This window comes from Cryptomeria japonica, chromosome 5, assembly GCF_030272615.1.
Source record: "Cryptomeria japonica chromosome 5, Sugi_1.0, whole genome shotgun sequence".
NCBI lineage: Eukaryota > Viridiplantae > Streptophyta > Pinopsida > Cupressales > Cupressaceae > Cryptomeria > Cryptomeria japonica.
In genome coordinates, this window is record NC_081409.1 from 858,048,421 (window position 1) to 858,065,529 (window position 17,109).

Consider the following 17,109-nt stretch of genomic DNA (forward strand, 5'->3'; position numbering starts at 1 on the left):
CCCAACACATTCTATAATAATCATCAATGATTAGCATAAAATATCTATCTCCTTGTATACTTCTAGTTCTTTTCGGACCACATAAATCAGTATGAATTAAATCAAGAACATTATTGGATTTTTCTAGAATACTTTTAAAATTTGTTCTAACTTGCTTTCCAAATTGACATTCCTTAAATATTGGATTGTGAGGTTTTACAATCTTAGGTAAATCCCTTACTGCCTTAGTTGTACCGATCTTTACAATGCAATCAAAATTTACATGACAAAGTCTTTTATGCCATAACCAACTTTCATCAATATGTGCAATTAAGCATGTCTTCTCATTGTTATTCAAGTGAAAGATATTACCTCTAGTCTGATTACCAATTGCAATTTCCAAACCAGTTCTATTCATGATTTTACATTTACCATTCTTGAATTGTAACTAAAATCCCTTTTCAACTAATTGACCAACACTCAAAAGATTATGCTTCAAACCTTAAACATAATAAATGTTGTTAGTATTGTGCTTACCATCAAATGATATAGTGCCTTTTCCTTTGATCAAACAAGCTTTAGCATCCCCAAATCTTACTAGACCTCCATTTTATTCCTGAAAGGTTAAGAATTTATTTTTATCACTAGTCATATGATGTGAACATCCGGAATCAATGATCCATTCATGCTTTTCTTCAATTTTAGCTACCAGGGCCTGCTCTACCAGTTGTATAGTAGGTGCCAGTTGATCTTTTGTTATTGCAACAAAAGCCCATCCATTGTCTGTCAGTTCCTCATTAGAGTCATCAGTAACTCCTTCATCAGCATAGTAACATGATTTGTCTATATTCTTCTTAAATTTGTATTTCTGATATTCAAGGTTATGCTTATATGTTCTTTTAGCTTCTTCTCTCAATCTTGCATGTCTATCAGGATACCTAGATGCCATATGACCAACTTTATGACAGTTAAAACATTTAAATGGTGTTTTACCTTCATACTTACTTCCAACTGGACCTTTAGGCATTTTTCTTGCAAATAGTGCTTCAATCTTTTCCAATTCTTCATTCTCTCTTCTGATGTCTTCAAGTTCTCTTGCATAAAGTGCTTTCCAATCAGATTTCTCAGATGATGATGATGATGATGTTGCAGATGATGATTCTTTGAAGGCTAAATCTGTTTTAATTGTAGCAATAGGACCAAATTCCTCAAGCTCAAAAGCTAAAAGTTTTCCAACGAAGGTATCTCTAAATACTAATGTATTAGGCATTGTTCTTAATTCATTAATAGAAGTTACTTTAATTTTGTATGCCGATCGCAATTCTCTTAAAACTTTAGAAACAATCTCATCTTCACTTAAGGATCCTCCACAACATTTTATACCCCAAACAATTTCATTAACTCTTTCCATAAAAGAAGAAATCCTTTCATCTTCTTCCATTTTTCAGATTTTCATACCTGACCTAGAAGCATTCTAGTTTTGCAATCTTGACAGTGGTATCACCTTCATTCAATGTCTCTAGTTTGTCCCAAATAGCTTTAGTAGTAGATCGGTCTAATAATCCCATGATTTGTTGATCTGACAATGCACTCAAAAGTGCTTCTCTTGCTTTGCAATCGTTCTCCTGATTTGTAGCCAAGTTTGGTGGATTAGGTTGACTCTGTGTAGCACCAACATAGCCATTCTTTGTAACATACCATATGTCTCTTCCAATGCAATTCAGATGTGTCTCCATTCTGATCTTCCATATACCATAGTTAGTTCCATCAAGCTTTGGACTGTTCTTCCTGAAATAGTTAGTTGCCATAGAATCTCCTCAAGCTGTTAAACTTCTGGAAAATGAGGAATTAGCTCTAATACCAATTGTTAGGACCCGAAGATAACTGAGAGAGGGGGGGTGAATCAATTGTCTATTAATTTCAACCCAAATATAACTTAATCAAACTTTATGCATAATAAGGGTAAACCAAACTTAATGTCGGTTGACAGTTTAACAATTAATAATAGTACCGATAAAGTTTAATGCATGAAACAGAAAGACAAATAACATCCACAACACATAACACAAATATTGTACATGGAAACCCTATAAGGGGAAAAACCATGGTGGGAAACCTTACCCACACTACCGCAAATAGTATGTGTGTACAAATGGGGTCTGCACATGCAAAAAGGCCAACTGCCTAGAGCTCACTGCTCAATCACAAAATGAGAGTCACACTAAGTACAATTGGATGGTTAAATCCAATGATAATGTACTGCTCAAAGTAGCACCTTCATATGTTGGATTCAGTACTGGTTAAGCTCTGATTGTCTTCTTGAAAACCTTCCTTTAATCTTCAAATGATGTCTGTGTGAGTAGCTTTGCTTATATTCACATATACCTTATTACGTTCGTCTTCCACTATTATCTTAATCTCAGAAATGAGATCTTACATATATACCAAAACCTAAGACCAAATGTGTAGGTCGGCTTACTAAGAATATTACAATTAAATCAATTACAAATAAGTCAAGATGCGATGCATCATGTCAGCTTAATGCATTTACAATAATAACCAATCAATAAATCATCTCCATAATGTGTCGTGCTGATCTAAAATAGATAACGTATGCTGGTCCATAACCTAGACCAATTTGCCGCTAACAACAAATATGAAAACTCGATTAGACCAACAACCAAATCACCAAAAATAAGTGTCTAAACCATGTCTTTGACATAACCAAGTGATCTCCAAATGATAGCAAGTCATCCTCTATGCCAGTGAACAATACAACCTATCAGTGAACCAAATACCAGTGACTGTGCATAAGTGACTGAACATGCCAGTGAACATAACCAAAGATCTCCAGTGCTGATAAGTGTTGACATCAATGACAAAACCAATGCAAAACATACATAATACCAACACTTCCTTTGAATTTATTTGTTTTGGTTGAACAAGTACATCAAGGTTCTGTTTACCAGTTTCAGGTTCCAAAAGAAAAATGCAAGCATCTCCATCCTTCTTCATAGAACTGGTTCATTCTGAATCTTCAGGACATTCATCTACATGAACATCAACACTCTCAACAATTTTCTATGTCCAATTTTTGAAGCATTTATAGGTCTTACTCTTGGTGGAATAGCCAAGAAATATGCCTTCATCACTCTTAGCTTCAAACTTGCTTATGTAATCACCTCTTTTAATAAAACATTTGCTTCCAAATATTTTAAAATAGCTAACATTAGGTGATCTCCCATACTAGTACTCATATGGGGTCTTGTTCTTACCTCTTTTCACTAGAACTTCATTCATTATGTAGACAACTGTACTTACAACTTCTTAACAAAATGTTTTTGCTACACCTTCTTGTATCAACATAGTCCTAGCAGCGTCAACTACTGACCGGTTGTTTCTCTCTGCTATACCATTCTATTGTGGTGTACTTGGTGTAGAAAGTTACTTCTTTATACCATTATCATCACAATACTTAGTGAACTCCATAGAATTGAATTCACCACCTTGATATGTTCTTTGACATTTTATCTTTTTGCTACTCTTTCTCAGCTAAGGCTCTGAATGCCTTTAATTTACCAAAAGCTTCATTCTTATCCTTCAAGAATTTGACCCACATCATCCTTGAACAATCATCAATGAAGATCATGAAGTATCTATCACCTTGAATGCTTCTTGTTCTTATTTTTCCACATAGATCTGTATGAACCAAATCTAACAAGTTCTCTACTAAGAAGGGCTTTCTCTTGAAAGTTGAAGAAGTCATCTTTCCTAGTTGACATTCTTTATAAAGAGCATTAACCAGTTTGTCTAGCTGAGGCAAACCTCTTACTGTCTTAGACTTGCTCACTTTAACAATATTGTCAAAATTTATATGACAAAATCTCCTATGCCAAAGCCAGCTATCATCTATTTTTGCAATCAAATAGTTGCTAACTTTAGGATTGAGATGAAATAGATTACCTCTGGTCTATTTCCCAGTTGCAATCAATTCACCTTTGTTGTCAAAGATTTTGCACATTCCATTTCTAAACCCTAGTGGCTATCCTTTGTCATTAAGTTGTGCCACACTTACAATATTGTTCTTTAGGCCTTCAACGTAATAACATCGCTAGCACTGCTCTTCCCATTAAGAGAAATAACTCCCTTACCTTTAACCATACAGGGCGAGTCATTGCCAAATCTGACAACACCACCATCAAATTACTTTAGGGAAAGAAATTTGCTCTGATCACCAGTCATGTGATGTGAACAACCACTATCAATGATCCAATCATCAGAGTTATCCATTATGGATACTAGTGCCTTCTGATCTGATATTTCTTCCTTAATAGCTACAAACACAATATCTTCACTAGCATCATCATCAGATTCTTCATCAGTAATACCACTGTCAATAGCTACAAGACAATCTCTCTTGCCTTTACCCTTGTACTTCTTAAATTTGTCTCACTTGTATTCATTTTCACTATTAGGGCAATTTTCTGCTATATGACCAATCTTGTTGCATGCAAAACATTTTAAAGGTAGCTTACCTTTATATTTACCAGTGCCTCTAGGCAGTCATTTTGCCAACAATGCTTCAAGTTCCACTAAGCTATCTTCCTCTTCAACATCTCTGCTAGATCTAGATTCATAGCTATGGTCAGTATCTCTACTTCTTCTCACAGATGGGTTAGAGACAGAAGCTCTGAATGTAGATTCTGACTTGTGTACACTACCATTATAGCCATTTAGTTCAAAAGTAGTAAGTTTGCCAATAATAGAGTCAAGAGTTACCTTTGTCTTGTCAATGGATTTCAGGTCCTAAATAGCTACAACTTGGATAGCATAGACCAATAGCAGGGTTCTCAGTACCTTACTGATTACTGTGGCATCTTCCACTTTCCCTCCTGCACTCTTTATCTCACCAACTATCTCTTTAATCCTTTGATTGTACTGTTGGATATTCTCACCTTCAGATATTCTCATGTCATCAAATTTTCCTCTTAAACTCTCTTCTTTGGCAATCTTGACATGTTCATCACCGCTATATATCTCTTCTAATTTCTTCCATACTTCATATGAAGTTTCAAGACCATGAACATCTACATATTCAGCATTAGATAGGGAACTGATAATAGCCTCTAATGCCTGGTGATTGTCTTGTTGTTCTTTCTTCTGATCATGAGTCAGGGGTCCAGTAGGTTTAATGTACTTATTTTCTATATGATCCCAATACTGACTACTAAGACTCTTAATGTAAATATTCATTTTGTAACTCCATATTTTGTAGTTATCTTTTTTGAACTTCGGACCTTCTTTCTTCATCATGATCTACAAGATTTTTTCCTCAAGTTGTTAGGCTTTTAGATTAAGAGGACATGAGATGCTTTGATACCAATTGATGGTATGATGAAAGAATAAGTATCCGATAGAATACTGAGAGGGGGGGGGGGGGTGAATCAGCATATTGAAAAACTGATACAAAGTTCCCAAACTCAAACTCAGTCAAACAAAGTAAACGTATCTCAGTCAAGATCAATATTCATAAGAATACTTGAAATCAACCAATTTAACTTTTATGACAACTTTAACAGTAAACAACTTAAATCTTGTAAACATCAACAATGCTTAATCATAACATGCCTTATTAGAAGTTAACCAAATCAACAAATAAGATCACAACGACAAAAGCATTCACCACTTGACACAAATTTTTATACGTGGAAAACCCAAATAGGTAAAAAACATGGTCAGATGAGACTCACAAGGATAGCTATCTGAACTCTTCTGAAGTTCACTCTATTAGGAGCCAAGCCTATTAAAGCTTTACAATAAGTCCTATTAAGAACTAATTCCGGTTAGGAAGCACCCGGTTAAGGGATTTACAAATATGCCTTGATGAAAAGCACAATACCTTGTTAGGAGTAACCTCGCTGGAGCATTCAAGAATCCAAGCTAATGGACCACCCTTGTTAGAGGATTTAATGTGTAACCAAGCTTCTTAGAGCTTACCTAGTTAAGGGATTTCACTTCTATTGTAATTGTTAGAAAACAACAGGTTTTCTTGATCTGTCTAAGTAACACTTCATTTGCTTGATCAAATCCTTTTAATCTTCAATCTGCCTTCACTCAAAGTGCATCTCCATTCACCAGTTAGGCAACTACACACACAATTGGTTTCAATCAATCTTGCCAACAACCTTTACAAACAACTTCATTGACCTTAAATACAAATCAATTAGGTCGGTCACACAACAAAAACCTAATTCTCATCATCGAGATTACAAACAAGTCGGTACAATCTTGACCATTAGAAATCATGACAATATCTTCACATTCTTCATGATAATTCCAACCGCTCCATGATCACCGCTTCATCGGACTTTGTAACTCATCATGCATTGTGCATTAGATTCAATCCACTTTGCTCCTTCCCTAGACAAAAAACATTTGAACATATCCTCATACAATGATCACACATGTCTCCATCATTACCACTTATCAGATAATAAACCAACAAACTTGATCAGTTAGGGTTTAACAAGTGATATGGTTTACTGATTACATTATATAGAAAGGTTTAACCCTTTACATTGGTTCACCAGTTCAACTCACAAACTTTACATACCATTTTACAACATCTTCCACAAAGCTCTTCTTACCAGTTACTAGCCAATACCAAAAACAACAATATTAGCAATAAAATGAATACCATTACCGATTCAATTGACATCAATGACAACATATCATTAATGCAATTTGTATGCAAAATGCCAGCAAACTCAAAATGCCAACATAACTAACTTCTCTGACTTAGCTAATGTTTAGCTTAACAACAGTTGCTAGATATTATTCCAAATCCACCTACCTGGCGGGGTTCATTTCCTTCATTGCCACATCTCTCAGTCCTTCGGCCATTGACCATCCAAGTCTCTCGATCGACCACCTTCTGCCATTCACTGCAGTCATGGGGTGTCAGGTCGACCAGTTTAATCAGCTTGACCATCATTCACTAACTTGTCTAAATGTCAATAACTTAAAACCCACCACCTTTTTAGTAATATTATATATATAAATATATATAATACATGACTATTATATATTACATGTTATATTAAAGAAAATCTATTAAAAATAGATATGTAATCTAAATTTTGCATATGCGTATTTATAAATGCATATAATTCAAAGTCACCTTCATGTATATATATATATATATATATATATATATATATATATATATATATATATATATATATATATATATATATATATATATATATATATATATATATACGATCAAATTGTAGTTATCGAACTAACATGCATAATAAATTCATATAATTGTAAACAAAATGATCATTAATAAAATTACATTTATATTCTCTTATACAAGGAACATTAAATCATCCTACATAAGGAACATTAAATCGTTAAATCACTAACTTTTTTCAAAATATCAATCTAATTTTCACCCTTATAGACGAAATAAATACCATTTACTCATAACATTTCATTTCTAATTCAAAATCATGCATCAATGAAATCAAAATGGCACAAACATAACTTTTCTACTTTGGTGTGTGTGAGATTCCTCTAATCTATCGAAGTCCATGAGCTAAGATAACTCTACTTGAGCCCTATTCTCACCTTCATTTACGTTCACCAGTCCCTGCATCACTTGCACTCAATAACTTATTAGTAATGATGATCCCCAATTTAGGAAAAATAACACTAGCCATGTAATTTGCATATGCATGAGTAAAGTACTATAAATCATTTCATAACATTTGTATACTGACCGCATTATCATCGCAATAAAAATTCATCTCCATTGCAATTTTATTTCATAAACAAAAAGCATACATTATTTTCCTATTAACATAATTATTGAAAATATGGTTTGTGACATCTCTGGAGTGAAGTATGAATTTATATGTAGTCAGTGAGACTCCTTTTGTGATTGAGCAGTGTGCTCTAGGCTATAGCCTTCCTGCAAGTGCAGACCCCTTATATTTTGAAGAATGTGGTAAGTTGGTTTATGAGAATGATATGTTAAGAACTTATTTAGTACAATCCAAGGGTAATGAACAAGAGCTTGAGAGAAAAATGATAATTCTGAAAGATAATCTAACTACAGCAAGTGAGTATAAAAATAAATTCAAGATGAGTTATTGAAGAGACAAAGGAAGATTGGAGATTCCAGTGGACTTGGATTTGAGCAAGGACAGAGTTTCGATACTGCTAATGAAGATCAAAACCATAAGTTACTGGTAAGACAATTTAATGCTTATAATTTAATGGTAGATGTTTTGTTTGCAATAAATTTGGTCACATGGCTAGGCAATGTAGAAACAAAGCAAATCAAAACCCTGATTCTGCTCCTGGTCAATGTTCTAAATGTAATAAGTATGGTCATAAGACAGGATTGTAGAATGTGTTAAATTCTATGCATGTAGAAAATTTGGACATATGGCTAATGAGTGCAAGTCAAAAAATTATACCAGTTTTAGCAAATCAATTCAAAGGAACAATGTTACATGTTATGGATGTAATGAGGTTGGACATATTGCTAAATTCTATAGAAGCATAAATCCTCTAGTTGGTAATGGAGGATCAAATGAGAAAGGGAAAGAGAAGGTTAATGAAATCCGACAAGATCATGTCCAAAGATGGGTCAGGAAGACTAAATAACAATCAGCAGATGGGAATGCACTGGTTACTTATCCAGTAGATGAGGTTGCTCCTGCACTAACAAGAACCTCAACTGGTAATTGAGGAAGATTCCTTAGGGGTAGGAAAAATTCATGAAGATGCTACATATGCCCCAAGAAGAGGTTTTGGAAGATGTTCTAGACATTGGAGATTCTTATCTAGCATGGAGATGTTTTGTTCGAGATTCGGTATCTTTCACTGGCAGTCATTGATGTCAATGAATGATTAGGGTTTTTCTTTTTCTTGGAGGATAAAAGGTCGAATTCACTTCATTTTTTATTACCTTGCATTCAGAGTGATTCAGTGTGATTAAGAGCAACTAAGAGTGATCAAAGGTGATTCAAAGCAATCAGATATCTTGTCGAGTGATTTCACCAGCAACTGAAAGAGTTTGTTAGGGTTTCACCAGAAGCGATTACTAGGTACTTTTATTTAATCATGGAAGTGGGATCATCATCTATTCCTATCTTTGAGACAAATCCTACTATTGTAGCAGTCAAATACCATCTTAGGCCAACTTTCAAGTGGTACCCACATGTGGCTACTTTGGATGACTCAGTTGAAGCATTTTCCCTTATTCCGGAGGGAGTTGTTTATGTCTAATATGTTAGGGCATACATACATTGTCACATTGAGTATTTGGGGATATCTGATATAAAGGGTAGGTACATGAGTGAGCTTATGGGAGATTCTAGAGAGGTTAAACTTGCATACAAGCACATTGATGACATAGGGTTTACTGACATTCTGGACATTCCAGAATTTGAAGATGAAATCATTAGGTATGTTTTAAGAAGAGTACATGGAGAGTTTATCTAGTTGGATAGAACTTACAAGATCACCAAGGAAGCCATCAAGGAAATCACCAGTTCACCACAAGTTGGGAAACATCCAAACAAGAAGGTTTGTAATGATTATGTCAACAAAATCATCGATGCAACATTAGATAGGCGATCTATGAGAATAAGAACTATTACCAACATAGACATCAGATTTGGTAGCATGATCATCGATTATAAGGTAACTCAGTCAAACCAACTGAATTCTATTTCTAGCTCCTCCATTTTTGCATCTTACAAGATGTTAAGAGAAAATGAGAAATTGGATCTATGTGGTTGGATGTTGGATGAACTTTTAATAAACCTAGGAAATATTAAAGGAGAAAAGAAAGGAACTTTCCAGTATGGAAACTTAATTGTCTACTTAATGTTATTTTTTATGAATGATGCTCTCAGTTTTGGGAAGAGACAATGGGCATTTGATATCCTAGTAGTGAGATAATTGAAATAGTCAATTGCTACTTTAGGCACTCAAAGAGATGATAAGGTATGGGGATATTTTAAGGCATTCCAGAAGGCTATGAAGTCTAGAGAAAGGGTTCCTAAGCATGTTGTTGAAAAATACTCAACTGACATATGCTTCATGGTGAAAAAAGATAAAACACTTATGGAAGCGGTTAAGCCCCAAAAGATCTGGATTGAGGAAATGGGCTATGAAGTTGATTCACAAATCCTTGATGCTTTTGCAAAGATGTTGATTGATGCATCTATTGATGAAGCTGAGAAGTCATGTGGTACTACAGAGAAAAAGACACAAGAGGTTAAAACAGAGTTCAACTGGAAGAAGAGAGAGAGAAGCAGGAAAGAAAGGAAAGCAAGTTAGTAGAAACCCCGGTCGAAGGGAAAGGAAAGGGTATTATGGGTACTTCATCCTCAATTTTGAAAAAAATTAATATAGTGGAAATCAAGCCCCCGATAGATACAAATGTATAGTCAAAAGTTGAGATGCCGACAAATATAGAGAGTGAAAAGGTTGATATTGTACATGATACTAGTATTGAGGATAATAGTCCTCTGGATACAAATGTACAGGTTGAGGTTATAGTTCCTATAGAGCAATCGACAGTTATAGAGATTGCACCAAGTGGCGAACCCATCGGTGCAAGTCAGGAAGCTATTAAGGGTAAATCATCAGAGGAGATGGGGAATCCATCAAGGAACCGGTAGTAGGTCCATCATTGTTGTCAATTGACACCTCGCATGTTGTAAAGAAAAAAATAACCAAATGAGTCCTACTGAACTCATGATGATGGCTGCACATAAATTGATGAAGAAGGGATCTACGAATAAAGGGATTGTTGATTAGTCTATCATTGTTTTGCACAAGCTAGTCCCAGATTGTAAGATTGACAGAGAAGTGAGCCCATCCAACAAGCTTAAAACAATTACTGAGCACATTTCAAAGGATTTTCAATCCTTGCAGTAGATTTCAAATCGGCAAGCACTACAGAGGTTCACACAGCTAAAAAGAGCTACATTTGATCAAGTAATTTAGTCTGAGAGGAAGAAGATTGAAGAAAAGTTGAAATTAATAGACAATTCTTTGAAGCAGTGTACAAGTATTTATAGGGTATGTTGTAACATGTATATACTTATAGTTAATGTGGATAAGAAGATTAAAGAATTTTGGGAGAAAATTGCAAGTATAGCTAATTCTTTTGATGGATTGAGTTCATTGACTACATCCATTGATGGTCAAATTTTGGTTTTGGAATCCCAAATTTCTATTCTTGAGAAACAAAAGGACAAAATCATAAGAAGAGCTAGAAGTCTTAGAGGCTTGGTGAGTCCCCGGTTGGATTCACTCAATGTACATAAGGAGTGTATGGATATGGTTGGAAAGCCCACACCGACAGAGTTAAGTGAGAAAGAATCATTTGAACATATACTAAATGAACTTGTATCTATTTCAGGAACTTTCAAAACTAGTTGGGATACTTATCTTGAGCTATTGGAGAAGGCATATCTGGAAATTTTCAAATTTGTTAAGCTCCAGTAAGATATTTTCAGGATACTCATTGTACAATTTTGGATCATTGGCATTACTTTTGGAATTTTTGATGGCATTGATGTCAAAGGGGGAGATATGATATAGATGTGAAAAAGAATAGAAGGAGTTGTATATATTAGGAGGAGTATGGTGTATCTTTTTATGATCATTAATGAATTTTCAGCTCAAAGGGAGTAGGCAGGATGAAACTGCCAGATGAAACCTTGATCATTTTTTCACATGAGTGTTGTCATCAATGCCGAAGGGGGAGATTGTTGGAAATTGACACTCAATTGGTTTGTTTCACTATGTTTTCATTGATGGGAACACAGTATCTTGTTTCGGCTTCATGTTTTGGTTCAGTTATGTACCAATAGGTACTTCACCGACATCGACATCGGTAGGATAGAAGGATTTCTTTGCTTATCGACAATGCAGGTCAACAAGGTTTAGAATATGGTTATCGGTATTGGAGGTCAACATCTCTTGGATCTGGCATCAGCAATTGATTTTGATATTCATGTATTTATGTTATCTAGCCGACATGTATATTGATATTGTAATTATCTTTGTAAGTCGACATAAGGAATGATAAATTGTATAGGGTGTATAGAGAAGTTGGATTAGATCATTTTGATAGAAGTGGAATATTGTGATGGATATGTGAATGTGATATCATGTGAATATGTATTAGGAAGGAAATGCAAAATATATCTGAGAGATCATGTATGTGATGATATTTATGTAAGGGTTATTTCGGTAAAGGGTTTAGGCTTTCAGATCGAAACAGACAGAGCTTAATCAGAACTATATTTTGGCATAGAAGTTGTTATCTTAGTAGTTCACACACTTCTCCAAATTGAAGTTTGGATTTATATGTAGTTAGTGAGGCTCCTTTTGTGATGGAGTAGTGTGCTCTAGGTTGTAAGGTTTCCTACAAGTGCAGGCCCCTTATATTTTGTAATATCTCTTCATATGGCCAGTGGATTGATATTGTGGGTCATAAATCACACCATGGTTTTTCCTCTTTGAGGTTTTCCACATATAATTTTGTGTGTTATGGTTCTCATTTATGTGATTGGCTTATTGGTTGGTTTACTTCTTTCACTTTTGTATGTACCGGTATACCAGTTGGTGTATGTATGTTTTAATAAGGCCAAAATTGATCATTCCAATATAACAATGATTCACCCCCCCTCTCAATGTTATTGGATTCAAACAAAGTCATCAAAACCTTTATAATTAATTAATTCGCCCAAACAAATCCTCCAATTATGATTATATTATGTGTTAATATTATTCTCTTAAAGAATTTAATTTACCTCAATAACCCATTAATTTAACATTAATACAAAATAAATGTATTAATATTAATTATTGAACTAAGCAAAGGAGTATAAAGTTTCAAATCGTCAAATAAATTCTAATCGAATAGTATACTATCTTACTCAATACAATTTTAGTATTACTTGAACTAAAACTAGTTTCACTATTTTAACTACTAATTTATTCATTTAAAATTACTTAATATAAGTCAAGTAGTGTTGTTACAACATTAATATTTAATTAGATCTATCATTAGAAAATTGTATATGTGTTATTTATTATTAATATAATTCCTTGTATTAATATTAATTAAATTAACAAGGGTCTTCACATCCCAACATTAATATTCATCCAATATATCTATGTGTACACATATATATACATTTATATATATGGTTACATATATACTTATATATTACTTATAATTTAACTTTATTTAAAAATCCCTTTAAAATCATGCCCTAACTTTATGTTAGGGAATTATTTTTCTTTACAACTCTTATTTCCTTCACCCAAGGCTTTCATATTGCTAACTTAACATTTTGCAGGGTTGAAGAGCCATGGAGGATGGTGACAGAACCAAGCACAATAGCAGTCCAAATATGGTCGAGCAGGGGTATGAGGGGAGGCCATGCTCCTAGGGCACGAGGCACACAGGGAGGTTGAAGATACCCCTATGGGTCGGGGCCCACAATAGTGACCGAAGAAGCCCCTATGGGTCATGACACGCAGTGGTGGTCGAAGTCGTCCTTGCAGGTCGCGGCCCATAGTGCAGCCAAAGCCACCCTTGTCGGTCACGACCCATAATGATGGATGAAGCCATCCCTATGGGTCACAGCCCACCATGTCCTCCTGAGAGCGTCGAGGAAATATTCAACCTTTTTTAGAGTTTTTTTTTTTTTATTAAATTTTTATTACTATGTCTTTACAGCATATTTGCCAGTCAAATATTTCAACAACAGTTTTTTATAATCTTAGAAATAATATATTTAAAGATGTAAGTGTATATATATATATATTCATGCTCAAGAATAAACTCACTATATATTTTTTTCTAGAGATAGTTAAATACAACATTTAGTGTATATATGTTTTTATTTTAACAACAATCTTAGTTTATAGGTAAGCATTATATATACTGTGAGCACACACACACACACACACACACACACACACACACACACACACACACACATATATATATACATGTAATGCATTTATACATTCATACAAGCCAAAATATTTATATTCTAAGAAATATATTCACTAAAATATTTCAGAACTACTTTATTTACAACATTCATCTTTTTTTTGTTTAAATACTAACCAGCAATATAACTGAATGCAAATAAAAGAATATTCACAAGTTTAAACATATGAAATATATTTTTTGTGATTTCTTTCTTTCTTAACTAGGAATCAACAAGAAAAGGAAATAACATTGAATATAATGAAATAAAAGCATTTCCCTTTCTATTTTTAAATCAGAAACTAAACTCATTATCATGTATGTTTAAGGTTTTCCATTTATTGACAAAAATAAATAACCAACAATCATAATACCCTTTGTAACAACATATAGAGATAATATTTGAATTCTTCTTTGATGTCAAAGTAATGAATAAACAACAAAAGTAAATACACTTTCTTTTCTTTCTATATCCACTTTACAATAATAACAAAATTACAACTTGAAGCCTCTCTTTTGTTTATACAAGAATAAGGACCTTGTTACAATACTTCTTTTCAGAATTCCAAATAAATCTAATAGGAGACCTGCAAATGAACTTGGCTTTTCTCCATCCTTTAACCAAAATGTGAACCTGCAAATAAAACTTATAGGTTGTGACCATGGAGGCTCACCTTCCAACCTAGGCTTACAAGAAGCCACCCCTGAGTTAGGAGAACCAAGGCTAAACGAGTTACAAACAAACTCAACAATACATGCAAGAAAGACTTAAATAAAACAAAAACTCCCAACCCAAGGATTTACATTGTCACTATGTAACTAACTTTGTGGGGTAAAGGTGGACCAAGCACATAGAGGAGATCTACAAGAAAAGAGCAAAAAATGCCTTCACCAGGCTACCAAAATACAACCAACTCAAGGTCACATACTTGATAAAAAAAAAATCCCTTATGTCCCCCATGGCTTACATGCTGAAATCTCCCCTTATGACCCCCATTTTTCATAAGCATAAAAAAATGTAGCAAGGGTACCATAACCATTGTGTATCTCTCTCTTACTAGAAGAGAGTCTCTACACTCTTAGGTTGTCCAGCAGCCCTTCACCCCAAGGCTACTCTTCCCTCCCAAGGGTGAGTATGGCCTTAAAACACCCATAACACAGGATAATCACAAAAATCACAAAGACAAACACAAAGAAGGAACTCCACAACTAACACCACAAATCACATATACAACAAAAGATAATTACAAAAGCAATTTTCCTTCATATAGAACAATGGTAATCAAAATGCATGGAAGAACACTACCAACCTTTGATCCTACAAATGGTATGAGGGATGGTTGAAGAAGAGTTTCCCAATCCAATATTATTTTCTTCCCGAAACCAAAAAAAGTACATCTCTTGTCCCAAATTTTCAAAAAAAATTCTAAGTCTCAAAGATTGGAGATTGGGTGATCAAAATCCTAAATTTGAATCCCTTCCCTAAGCAGGATCTCCTCACACTTTCCAACTTGCTTGGAAAGGATGTGAGATCCCATAGATTGGTCTTCCCAACCTCTTACATGGTTTCTAAAAATGGAAACTGAAAAAGGTAAGAGAAAGTGGGGAAGAGAAACTATCACTCAAATAGAAGGTTGTCTAACCAAGGAGAAATCCTCAAAAGTTGAATTTTCGTCCATCTTGGAAAACTCACTTTTGAGGTGACTTGACAGTCACATGTGAGTGGTCACATGGCTAAAATTAATTTTTACCCATAGGTATGTCATATGGGCCTTCAAAAGTGCCCTAAACCTAAACATAGGAGTCAGTTTGACCCTCTAGAAACCCACCTAAAGTTTGTCTACGGGTCAAACTTGAGTTGACCATTCAAATGGCTTTTTAACCAAGACTCTATTGGGACCACATCAAGATATTTTAAATAATGCATTGGTTACACAAATTCCCTCCAAAGGATATGTCATTGCCAACTCACATCACAACACAAGTGTCAAGTGACACCATAAAATACACATCACTATAATACACATGGCATGTCGATTTTTTTATAATTAACAAAATTAAAAAATACAAATTAAACACACATTCAAGAATTAACATTTAAAAATATAAACAGATTACATATGAGGTGATGTCTCTCCAAATAGACAACCCTTGGCTTGACTAACACACATAGGTTTAGTTTGATTCTTCGAATAGTTTCCATGGTCACATAGATTAGTTTTCCTACACATCTTATTTTGCACATTAATAATATGAATAATCACATGTAGTATTAATATATGAAAAGAATACAAATCAGACACTTTGCATACAATTTACATCATAACAATCAAATTATCAGTTATCCAATATAATCCACATGAAATAATTTACTCAATGGCATCATCATAATCATCATGAAATTCAATCATTCGTAAGGGATGCATGCATGTTTCCAAGCATCATAAATGAAGTACTACAAATCAGAAATCGATGACATACATCATATCAATGTTACCCAATCACTAAATCATATAGAATCTATATCCAAATTGAATCAAAATAAAGTATCAATAATAGGTCCAACATGAAAAATAATTGCAATGCTATGACGGCTCAGGGTAGGGCCTCACACGCTTCCCCTCTAGGCATGAACTTCTTCTTGGAGTTCATAAAAAAGATGGGGATATTGAGATCTCATCCATGTTGCATTCTCCCATGATGTTGTAACCTCGTCATAACAATCCCACTAGACCCTAACCTAGTCCAGCTCTTGGCCTTGAAGAGCTAGCGTCTGACGAGCCAAAATGCAAATGGGCTCCAAAGCCAACCACCCATCTAACTCCACATGCAAGGAATCCTAATATACAATATGAGACTCATCATAAATATACTTCCTAAGTACATATACATGAAACACATCATGGATGCATGAGAGGCTAGGTCGCAAAGCTGGACGATATACAACTAGTCCTATCCTTTCAAGGATCTCAAATGGTCCAACAAAGAGAGGTGTAAGATTAGAACCCTTTCCATAATGGATTGGACTCTTATGTGGTTGCACTCTCAAGAAAACTCTGTTGCCAACCACAAAGCTATGATCTATT